Here is a 12,865-nt window from a genome sequence, read left to right as displayed (position 1 = left end):
ATCTGGGGTCTATATAAGGACTAGTAACCATACAGCTCCTGGTCAGTAGAGGTCATCTGGGGTCTATATAAGGACTAGTAACCATACAGCTCCTGGTCAGTAGAGGTCATCTGGGGTCTATATAAGGACTAGTAACCATACAGCCCCTGGTCAGTAGAGGTCATCTGGGGTCTATATAAGGACTAGTAACCATACAGCTCCTGGTCAGTAGAGGTCATCTGTGGTCTATATAAGGACTAGTAACCACACAGCTCCTGGTCAGTAGAGGTCATCTGGGGTCTATATAAGGACTAGTAACCACACAGCTCCTGGTCAGTAGAGGTCATCTGGGGTCTATATAAGGACTAGTAACCACACAGCTCCTGGTCAGTAGAGGTCATCTGTGGTCTATATAAGGACTAGTAACCATACAGCTCCTGGTCAGTAGAGGTCATCTGTGGTCTATATAAGGACTAGTAACCACACAGCTCCTGGTCAGTAGAGGTCATCTGGGGTCTATATAAGGACTAGTAACCACACAGCTCCTGGTCAGTAGAGGTCATCTGGGGTCTATATAAGGACTAGTAACCATACAGCTCCTGGTCAGTAGAGGTCATCTGTGGTCTATATAAGGACTAGTAACCATACAGCTCCTGGTCAGTAGAGGTCATCTGTGGTCTATATAAGGACTAGTAACCATACAGCTCCTGGTCAGTAGAGGTCATCTGGGGTCTATATAAGGACTAGTAACCATACAGTTCCTGGTCAGTAGAGGTCATCTGTGGTCTATATAAGGACTAGTAACCATACAGCTCCTGGTCAGTAGAGGTCATCTGGGGTCTATATAAGGACTAGTAACCATACAGCTCCTGGTCAGTAGAGGTCATCTGGGGTCTATATAAGGACTAGTAACCATACAGCTCCTGGTCAGTAGAGGTCATCTGGGGTCTATATAAGGACTAGTAACCATACAGCTCCTGGTCAGTAGAGGTCATCTGGGGTCTATATAAGGACTAGTAACCATACAGCTCCTGGTCAGTAGAGGTCATCTGGGGTCTATATAAGGACTAGTAACCATACAGCTCCTGGTCAGTAGAGGTCATCTGTGGTCTATATAAGGACTAGTAACCATACAGCTCCTGGTCAGTAGAGGTCATCTGTAGTCTATATAAGGACTAGTAACCATACAGCTCCTGGTCAGCAGAGGTCATCTGGGGTCTATATAAGGACTAGTAACCATACAGCTCCTGGTCAGTAGAGGTCATCTGTGGTCTATATAAGGACTAGAAACCATACAGCTCCTGGTCAGTAGAGGTCATCTGGGGTCTATATAAGGACTAGTAACCATACAGCTCCTGGTCAGTAGAGGTCATCTGTGGTCTATATAAGGACTAGTAACCATACAGCTCCTGGTCAGTAGAGGTCATCTGTGGTCTATATAAGGACTAGTAACCATACAGCTCCTGGTCAGTAGAGGTCATCTGTGGTCTATATAAGGACTAGTAACCATACAGCTCCTGGTCAGTAGAGGTCATCTGGGGTCTATATAAGGACTAGTAACCATACAGCTCCTGGTCAGTAGAGGTCATCTGGGGTCTATATAAGGACTAGTAACCATACAGCTCCTGGTCAGTAGAGGTCATCTGTGGTCTATATAAGGACTAGTAACCATACAGCTCCTGGTCAGTAGAGGTCATCTGTGGTCTATATAAGGACTAGTAACCATACAGCTCCTGGTCAGTAGAGGTCATCTGGGGTCTATATAAGGACTAGTAACCATACAGCTCCTGGTCAGTAGAGGTCATCTGGGGTCTATATAAGGACTAGTAACCATACAGCTCCTGGTCAGTAGAGGTCATCTGGGGTCTATATAAGGACTAGTAACCATACAGCTCCTGGTCAGTAGAGGTCATCTGTGGTCTATATAAGGACTAGTAACCATACAGCTCCTGGTCAGTAGAGGTCATCTGTGGTCTATATAAGGACTAGTAACCATACAGCTCCTGGTCAGTAGAGGTCATCTGTGGTCTATATAAGGACTAGTAACCATACAGCTCCTGGTCAGTAGAGGTCATCTGTGGTCTATATAAGGACTAGTAACCATACAGCTCCTGGTCAGTAGAGGTCATCTGTGGTCTATATAAGGACTAGTAACCATACAGCTCCTGGTCAGTAGAGGTCATCTGTGGTCTATATAAGGACTAGTAACCATACAGCTCCTGGTCAGTAGAGGTCACATGGGGTCTATATAAGGACTAGTAACCATACAGCTCCTGGTCAGTAGAGGTCATCTGTGGTCTATATAAGGACTAGTAACCACACAGCTCCTGGTCAGTAGAGGTCATCTGGGGTCTATATAAGGACTAGTAACCATACAGCTCCTGGTCAGTAGAGGTCATCTGTGGTCTATATAAGGACTAGTAACCATACAGCTCCTGGTCAGTAGAGGTCATCTGGGGTCTATATAAGGACTAGTAACCATACAGCTCCTGGTCAGTAGAGGTCATCTGTGGTCTATATAAGGACTAGTAACCATACAGCTCCTGGTCAGTAGAGGTCATCTGGGGTCTATATAAGGACTAGTAACCATACAGCTCCTGGTCAGTAGAGGTCATCTGTGGTCTATATAAGGACTAGTAACCATACAGCTCCTGGTCAGTAGAGGTCATCTGGGGTCTATATAAGGACTAGTAACCATACAGCTCCTGGTCAGTAGAGGTCATCTGTGGTCTATATAAGGACTAGTAACCACACAGCTCCTGGTCAGTAGAGGTCATCTGGGGTCTATATAAGGACTAGTAACCATACAGCTCCTGGTCAGTAGAGGTCATCTGTGGTCTATATAAGGACTAGTAACCATACAGCTCCAGGTCAGTAGAGTTCATCTGGGGTCTATATAAGGACTAGTAACCATACAGCTCCGGGTCAGTAGAGGTCATCTGGGGTCTATATAAGGACTAGTAACCATACAGCTCCGGGTCAGTAGAGGTCATCTGTGGTCTATATAAGGACTAGTAACCATACAGCTCCTGGTCAGTAGAGGTCATCTGTGGTCTATATAAGGACTAGTAACCATACAGCTCCTGGTCAGTAGAGGTCATCTGGGGTCTATATAAGGACTAGTAACCATACAGCTCCTGGTCAGTAGAGGTCATCTGGGGTCTATATAAGGACTAGTAACCATACAGCTCCTGGTCAGTAGAGGTCATCTGGGGTCTATATAAGGACTAGTAACCATACAGCCCCTGGTCAGTAGAGGTCATCTGGGGTCTATATAAGGACTAGTAACCATACAGCTCCTGGTCAGTAGAGGTCATCTGGGGTCTATATAAGGACTAGTAACCATACAGCTCCTGGTCAGTAGAGGTCATCTGGGGTCTATATAAGGACTAGTAACCACACAGCTCCTGGTCAGTAGAGGTCATCTGGGGTCTATATAAGGACTAGTAACCATACAGCTCCTGGTCAGTAGAAGTCATCTGTGGTCTATATAAGGACTAGTAACCATACAGCTCCTGGTCAGTAGAGGTCACCTGGGGTCTATATAAGGACTAGTAACCACACAGCTCCTGGTCAGTAGAGGTCACCTGGGGTCTATATAAGGACTAGTAACCATACAGTTCCTGGTCAGTAGAGGTCATCTGTGGTCTATATAAGGACTAGTAACCATACAGCTCCTGGTCAGTAGAGGTCATCTGGGGTCTATATAAGGACTAGTAACCATACAGCTCCTGGTCAGTAGAGGTCATCTGTGGTCTATATAAGGACTAGTAACCACACAGCTCCTGGTCAGTAGAGGTCATCTGGGGTCTATATAAGGACTAGTAACCACACAGCTCCTGGTCAGTAGAGGTCATCTGGGGTCTATATAAGGACTAGTAACCACACAGCTCCTGGTCAGTAGAGGTCATCTGTGGTCTATATAAGGACTAGTAACCACACAGCTCCTGGTCAGTAGAGGTCATCTGGGGTCTATATAAGGACTAGTAACCACACAGCTCCTGGTCAGTAGAGGTCATCTGTGGTCTATATAAGGACTAGTAACCATACAGCTCCTGGTCAGTAGAGGTCATCTGTGGTCTATATTAGGACTAGTAACCACACAGCTCCTGGTCAGTAGAGGTCATCTGGGGTCTATATAAGGACTAGTAACCACACAGCTCCTGGTCAGTAGAGGTCATCTGTGGTCTATATAAGGACTAGTAACCATACAGCTCCTGGTCAGTAGAGGTCATCTGGGGTCTATATAAGGACTAGTAACCACACAGCTCCTGGTCAGTAGAGGTCATCTGTGGTCTATATAAGGACTAGTAACCATACAGCTCCTGGTCAGTAGAGGTCATCTGTGGTCTATATAAGGACTAGTAACCATACAGCTCCTGGTCAGTAGAGGTCATCTGGGGTCTATATAAGGACTAGTAACCATACAGCTCCTGGTCAGTAGAGGTCATCTGGGGTCTATATAAGGACTAGTAACCATACAGCTCCTGGTCAGTAGAGGTCATCTGTGGTCTATATAAGGACTAGTAACCATACAGCTCCTGGTCAGTAGAGGTCATCTGTAGTCTATATAAGGACTAGTAACCATACAGCTCCTGGTCAGCAGAGGTAATCTGGGGTCTATATAAGGACTAGTAACCATACAGCTCCTGGTCAGTAGAGGTCATCTGTGGTCTATATAAGGACTAGTAACCATACAGCTCCTGGTCAGTAGAGGTCATCTGGGGTCTATATAAGGACTAGTAACCATACAGCTCCTGGTCAGTAGAGGTCATCTGTGGTCTATATAAGGACTAGTAACCATACAGCTCCTGGTCAGTAGAGGTCATCTGTGGTCTATATAAGGACTAGTAACCATACAGCTCCTGGTCAGTAGAGGTCATCTGTGGTCTATATAAGGACTAGTAACCATACAGCTCCTGGTCAGTAGAGGTCATCTGGGGTCTATATAAGGACTAGTAACCATACAGCTCCTGGTCAGTAGAGGTCATCTGGGGTCTATATAAGGACTAGTAACCATACAGCTCCTGGTCAGTAGAGGTCATCTGTGGTCTATATAAGGACTAGTAACCATACAGCTCCTGGTCAGTAGAGGTCATCTGGGGTCTATATAAGGACTAGTAACCATACAGCTCCTGGTCAGTAGAGGTCATCTGGGGTCTATATAAGGACTAGTAACCATACAGCTCCTGGTCAGTAGAGGTCATCTGTGGTCTATATAAGGACTAGTAACCATACAGCTCCTGGTCAGTAGAGGTCATCTGGGGTCTATATAAGGTCTAGTAACCATACAGCTCCTGGTCAGTAGAGGTCATCTGGGGTCTATATAAGGACTAGTAACCATACAGCTCCTGGTCAGTAGAGGTCATCTGGGGTCTATATAAGGACTAGTAACCATACAGCTCCTGGTCAGTAGAGGTCATCTGGGGTCTATATAAGGACTAGTAACCATACAGCTCCTGGTCAGTAGAGGTCATCTGGGGTCTATATAAGGACTAGTAACCATACAGCTCCTGGTCAGTAGAGGTCATCTGGGGTCTATATAAGGACTAGTAACCATACAGCTCCTGGTCAGTAGAGGTCATCTGGGGTCTATATAAGGACTAGTACCCATACAGCTCCTGGTCAGTAGAGGTCATCTGGGGTCTATATAAGGACTAGTAACCATACAGCTCCTGGTCAGTAGAGGTCATCTGTGGTCTATATAAGGACTAGTAACCATACAGCTCCTGGTCAGTAGAGGTCATCTGTGGTCTATATAAGGACTAGTAACCATACAGCTCCTGGTCAGTAGAGGTCATCTGGGGTCTATATAAGGACTAGTAACCATACAGCTCCTGGTCAGTAGAGGTCATCTGGGGTCTATATAAGGACTAGTAACCATACAGCTCCTGGTCAGTAGAGGTCATCTGTGGTCTATATAAGGACTAGTAACCATACAGCTCCTGGTCAGTAGAGGTCATCTGGGGTCTATATAAGGACTAGTAACCATACAGCTCCTGGTCAGTAGAGGTCATCTGGGGTCTATATAAGGACTAGTAACCATACAGCTCCTGGTCAGTAGAGGTCATCTGGGGTCTATATAAGGACTAGTAACCATACAGCTCCTGGTCAGTAGAGGTCATCTGGGGTCTATATAAGGACTAGTAACCATACAGCTCCTGGTCAGTAGAGGTCATCTGTGGTCTATATAAGGACTAGTAACCATACAGCTCCTGGTCAGTAGAGGTCATCTGGGGTCTATATAAGGACTAGTAACCATACAGCTCCTGGTCAGTAGAGGTCATCTGGGGTCTATATAAGGACTAGTAACCATACAGCTCCTGGTCAGTAGAGGTCATCTGTGGTCTATATAAGGACTAGTAACCATACAGCTCCTGGTCAGTAGAGGTCATCTGGGGTCTATATAAGGTCTAGTAACCATACAGCTCCTGGTCAGTAGAGGTCATCTGGGGTCTATATAAGGACTAGTAACCATACAGCTCCTGGTCAGTAGAGGTCATCTGGGGTCTATATAAGGACTAGTAACCATACAGCTCCTGGTCAGTAGAGGTCATCTGGGGTCTATATAAGGACTAGTAACCATACAGCTCCTGGTCAGTAGAGGTCATCTGGGGTCTATATAAGGACTAGTAACCATACAGCTCCTGGTCAGTAGAGGTCATCTGGGGTCTATATAAGGACTAGTAACCATACAGCTCCTGGTCAGTAGAGGTCATCTGGGGTCTATATAAGGACTAGTACCCATACAGCTCCTGGTCAGTAGAGGTCATCTGGGGTCTATATAAGGACTAGTAACCATACAGCTCCTGGTCAGTAGAGGTCATCTGTGGTCTATATAAGGACTAGTAACCATACAGCTCCTGGTCAGTAGAGGTCATCTGGGGTCTATATAAGGACTAGTAACCATACAGCTCCTGGTCAGTAGAGGTCATCTGGGGTCTATATAAGGACTAGTAACCATACAGCTCCTGGTCAGTAGAGGTCATCTGGGGTCTATATAAGGACTAGTAACCATACAGCTCCTGGTCAGTAGAGGTCATCTGTGGTCTATATAAGGACTAGTAACCATACAGCTCCTGGTCAGTAGAGGTCATCTGGGGTCTATATAAGGACTAGTAACCATACAGCTCCTGGTCAGTAGAGGTCATCTGGGGTCTATATAAGGACTAGTAACCATACAGCTCCTGGTCAGTAGAGGTCATCTGTGGTCTATATAAGGACTAGTAACCATACAGCTCCTGGTCAGTAGAGGTCATCTGGGGTCTATATAAGGTCTAGTAACCATACAGCTCCTGGTCAGTAGAGGTCATCTGGGGTCTATATAAGGACTAGTAACCATACAGCTCCTGGTCAGTAGAGGTCATCTGGGGTCTATATAAGGACTAGTAACCATACAGCTCCTGGTCAGTAGAGGTCATCTGGGGTCTATATAAGGACTAGTAACCATACAGCTCCTGGTCAGTAGAGGTCATCTGGGGTCTATATAAGGACTAGTAACCATACAGCTCCTGGTCAGTAGAGGTCATCTGGGGTCTATATAAGGACTAGTAACCATACAGCTCCTGGTCAGTAGAGGTCATCTGGGGTCTATATAAGGACTAGTACCCATACAGCTCCTGGTCAGTAGAGGTCATCTGGGGTCTATATAAGGACTAGTAACCATACAGCTCCTGGTCAGTAGAGGTCATCTGTGGTCTATATAAGGACTAGTAACCATACAGCTCCTGGTCAGTAGAGGTCATCTGGGGTCTATATAAGGACTAGTAACCATACAGCTCCTGGTCAGTAGAGGTCATCTGGGGCCTATATAAGGACTAGTAACCATACAGCATTCATCTCTGTATACAGTAGTGAGAGTAACACACTCAAGTCAACTAATCACAATTTAAGGTTCTGCTTTGTTAATGTGACAACCAGACCTAATTATGCAAGTTGTTTGTTATTGATAAATGTTGCTTAGTTTCATTCAATCAGTGACAAAAGTAACAATTCAAACATTAATTGGTCTTAATTGGCACAATGACAGAGAAACAGGCCAAGCTTAGCAGCAACACTGTACAGATTGAAGCAGGTCACCACCATGTCATTAACCTAACAGCAACACTGTATAGACTGAAGCAGGTCACCAATATGTCTTTAACCTAGCAGCAACACTGTATAGACCGAAGCAGGTCACCAATATGTCTTTAAACTAGCAGCAACACTGTGTAGACTGAAGCAGGTCACCACCATGTCATTAACCTAGCAGCAACACTGTATAGACTGAAGCAGGTCACCACCATGTCATTAACCTAGTAGCAACACTGTATAGACTGAAGCAGGTCACCACCATGTCATTAACCTAGCAGCAACACTGTAGAGACTGAAGCAGGTCACCACCATGTCATTAACCTAGCAGCAACACTGAAGCAGGTCACCACCATGTCATTAACCTAGCAGCAACACTGTATAGACTGAAGCAGGTCACCACCATGTCATTAACCTAGCAGCAACACTGTATAGACTGAAGCAGGTCACCACCATGTCATTAACCTAGCAGCAACACTGTATAGACTGAAGCAGGTCACCACCATGTCATTAACCTAGCAGCAACACTGTAGAGACTGAAGCAGGTCACCACCATGTCATTAACCTAGCAGCAACACAGTATAGACTGAAGCAGGTCACCACCATGTCATTAACCTAGCAACAACACGGTATAGACTGAAGCAGGTCACCACCATGTCATTAACCTAGCAGCAACACTGTAGAGACTGAAGCAGGTCACCACCATGTCATTAACCTAGCAGCAACACTGAAGCAGGTCACCACCATGTCATTAACCTAGCAGCAACACTGTATAGACTGAAGCAGGTCACCACCATGTCATTAACCTAGCAGCAACACCGTATAGACTGAAGCAGGTCACCACCATGTCATTAACCTAGCAACAACATGGTATAGACTGAAGCAGGTCACCACCATGTCATTAACCTAGCAGCAACACTGTATAGACTGAAGCAGGTCACCACCATGTCATTAACCTAGCAACAACACTGTATAGACTGAAGCAGGTCACCACCATGTCATTAACCTAGCAGCAACACGGTATAGACTGAAGCAGGTCACCACCATGTCATTAACCTAGCAGCAACACGGTATAGACTGAAGCAGGTCACCACCATGTCATTAACCTAGTAGCAACACCGTATAGACTGAAGCAGGTCACCACCATGTCATTAACCTAGCAGCAACACTGTATAGACTGAAGCAGGTCACCACCATGTCATTAACCTAGCAGCAACACTGTAGAGACTGAAGCAGGTCACCACCATGTCATTAACCTAGCAGCAACACCGTATAGACTGAAGCAGGTCACCACCATGTCATTAACCTAGCAGCAACACGGTATAGACTGAAGCAGGTCACCACCATGTCATTAACCTAGCAGCAACACTGTATAGACTGAAGCAGGTCACCACCATGTCATTAACCTAGCAGCAACACTGTATAGACTGAAGCAGGTCACCACCATGTCATTAACTTAGCAGCAACACTGTATAGACTGAAGCAGGTCACCACCATGTCATTAACCTAGCAGCAACACTGTGTAGACTGAAGCAGGTCACCACCATGTCATTAACCTAGCAGCAACACGGTATAGACTGAAGCAGGTCACCACCATGTCATTAACCTAGCAGCAACACTGTGTAGACTGAAGCAGGTCACCACCATGTCATTAACCTAGCAGCAACACGGTATAGACTGAAGCAGGTCACCACCATGTCATTAACCTAGCAGCAACACGGTATAGACTGAAGCAGGTCACCACCATGTCATTAACCTAGCAGCAACACCGTATAGACTGAAGCAGGTCACCACCATGTCATTAACCTAGCAGCAACACCGTATAGACTGAAGCAGGTCACCACCATGTCATTAACCTAGCAGCAACACCGTATAGACTGAAGCAGGTCACCACCATGTCATTAACCTAGCAGCAACACCGTATAGACTGAAGCAGGTCACCACCATGTCATTAACCTAGCAGCAACACTGTATAGACTGAAGCAGGTCACCACCATGTCATTAACCTAGCAGCAACACGGTATAGACCGAAGCAGGTCACCACCATGTCATTGCTGTCAGGCTTAAGACGTTGTCGGATAAACTGCAGTAAATTGAAAGGAGGAACGGAGAGAGAGGGTAGATGTACCGTCTGACCTCTTTCTGTTTCTAGGCAGGGAAAGGAGGAACGGAGAGAGAGGGTAGCTGTACTGTCTGACCTCATTCTGTTTCTAGGCAGGGAAAGGAGGAACGGAGAGAGAGAGGGTAGCTGTACTGTCTGACCTCATTCTGTTTCTAGGCAGGGAAAGGAGGAACGGAGAGAGAGAGGGTAGCTGTACTGTCTGACCTCATTATGTTTCTAGGGAGGGAAAGGAGGAACGGAGAGAGAGAGGGTAGCTGTACTGTCTGACCTCATTCTGTTTCTAGGCAGGGAAAGGAGGAACGGAGAGAGAGGGTAGCTGTCCTGTCTGACCTCATTCTGTAATCCCCGTTCTTCCACCTGCAGGAAAAGGATGGAGAGAAAAGTCGAGACAAAGACGAGAGGAGAGAGGCGAAGGCCAGAGAGAGATGTACGCAGAACGGACATCACTTCAGCATGGTCTCCTCCCAGACACAATCCTCCTCCTGCCACCAATGCAGCAAAACCATCAGCACTAAGGATGCCTTTCTCTGCACCAGTAAGACAGCATCAGTCAATACAACTGTAATAAAACCATTAGCAGGTTTAGTAAAGCAGCTCAGTACATACACACCATATCGCTCAGGATGGAGCTGACAGAGAGGGCTGCCTTGCTTCTAGTCCTTAGGAAACTTGCAGTTTAAAAAAAAAAAATTATGTATTATTTCCTACATTGTTAGCCCAGAAAATCTCAAGTTTTATTACGTACAGCCGGGAAGAACTATTGGATATCAGAGAGACGTCAACTTACCAGCACAACCAGCACTACGACCAGGAATACGATTTTCCCGAAGCGGATCCTTTGTCCGCACCACTCAGGGCAATTGAACTGACTCCAGAGGCCGATCCAAAACAACGCTGCCGGAGAAGAGGAAGACAGACCGGTCTTCTGGTCAGACTTCGGAGGCGCGCACACCACCCACCGCTCCCGAGTATATTACTCGCTAATGTCCAGTCCCTAGATAACAAGGGTGATGAAGTCAGGGCGAGGGTTGCTTTCCAGAGAGACATCAGGGATTGTAACATACTCTGTTTTACGTAAACGTGGCTCTCTCGGGATATGCTGTCGGAGTCGCCATCTGGATTCTCAGTGCATCGCGCCGACAGGAATAAACGTGTAACGCCCTGGGTGTCGGGGGGTGTGAAGTCAGACGCAGGAACAGCAGAGCTTCAATACGTTGATTCTTTAATGCCCAACTGGCAAACAAAATGTCCAACACGGACTTACTGGGTGTCATAAACAACTGTCCAAAAACACGGGAGACAAACCCAGTCCACAATACCTAAACCACTCCCGAAATCCAAAGCTACAAATGAACAATCCCGCACAAAGAAGCGTACGGGCTGGCTGACTAATAAAGCCCCACTAATTATAAATCACCTCAACACAGGTGATACAAATTAACACATAAGGAGGGGGAGGAAAAAGAGTCAGTGGCAGCTAGTAGGCCGGTGACGACGACCGCCGAGCCCCGCCCGAACGGGAAGGAGAGCCTGCCTCGGTTGAAGTCGTGACAAAACGTCTCTGGGAAGAAGAAGGGCGGGGCTGTATGTTTAATGATTAACGACTCATGGTGTAATCATAACAACAGGAACTCAAGTCTTTTTGTTCACCTGACCTAGAATTCCTCACAATCAAATGGCGACCATATTATCTCCCAAGAGAATTATCTTTGGTTATTGTCAGAGCCGTGTCCCCCCTCAAGCCGACACCACGACGGCCCTCAAGGATCTTCAATGGACTTTATGCAAACTGGAAACCATATATCCTGAGGCTGCATTTATTGTAGCTGGGGATTTTAACAAGGAAGATTTGAGAACAAGGCTACCTAAATTCTATCAGCATATCGACTGTAGCACTCGCGCTGGAAAAACACTGGATCATTGCTACTCTAACTTTCGCGGTGCTTACAGGGCCCTCCCCCGCCATCCTTTCGTCAAATCTGACCACATCTCCATTTTGCTCCTCCCTTCCTATTAGGCAGAAACTTAAACAGGAAGTACCCGTGCTAAGGACTATTTAATGCCGGTCTGACCAATCGGAATCCACGTTTCAAGATTGTTTTGATCACAGGGACTGGGATATGTTCCGGCCTCAGAGAATAACACCAATTGCACAATTGGCGTCATCCGAGTTTCGTAAATAAGAATTTGTTCTTACTTAAAGGTTAATAGAAATAAAACCATTCAAATGTCGACAAAAGTGGAGTCGACGAGACGTCGACGATCTACACACAATCACGGACTACAAAAGGAAAATCAGCCACGTCACGGATACCGATGTCTTGCTTCCAGACAAAGTAAACACCTTCTTTGCCCACTTTGAGGATAATACAGTGCCACCAACGCTACCAAGGCCTGTGGGCACTTCTTCTCCGTGGCCGACGTGAGTAAGATATTTAAACGTGTTAACCCTCGCAAGGCTGCCGGCCCAGGCGGCATCCCTAGCCGCGCAGACCAGCTGGCTGGTGTGTGTTTACGGACATAATCAATCACTCCTTATCCCAGTTTGCTGTCCCAACATGCTTCATGATGGCCATCATTGTTTCTGTACCCAAAAAGCCAAAAGGTAACTGAACTAAATGACTGTCGCCCCATAGCACTCACTTCTGTCATCATGAAGAGATTGAGAGACTAGTCAAGGGTCATATCACCTCC

The 12,865-nt window shown here is 46.2% G+C and overlaps 1 pseudogene; it reads right to left on the bottom strand.

Annotated features, from left to right (window-relative positions):
• The window catches only part of LOC120053404, a 68,715-nt pseudogene extending 56,578 nt beyond the window's left edge, over nt 1-12,137 (bottom strand).
• Nucleotides 12,138-12,865: the final 728 nt, after the last annotated feature.

The sequence above is a fragment of the Salvelinus namaycush genome, chromosome 1 (genome assembly GCF_016432855.1).
Source record: "Salvelinus namaycush isolate Seneca chromosome 1, SaNama_1.0, whole genome shotgun sequence".
In the NCBI taxonomy this organism is placed as follows: Eukaryota; Metazoa; Chordata; class Actinopteri; order Salmoniformes; family Salmonidae; genus Salvelinus; species Salvelinus namaycush.
The sequence above is the reverse complement of the archived record's forward strand: the minus strand, read 5'-3'. Positions and strand labels throughout refer to the sequence as shown.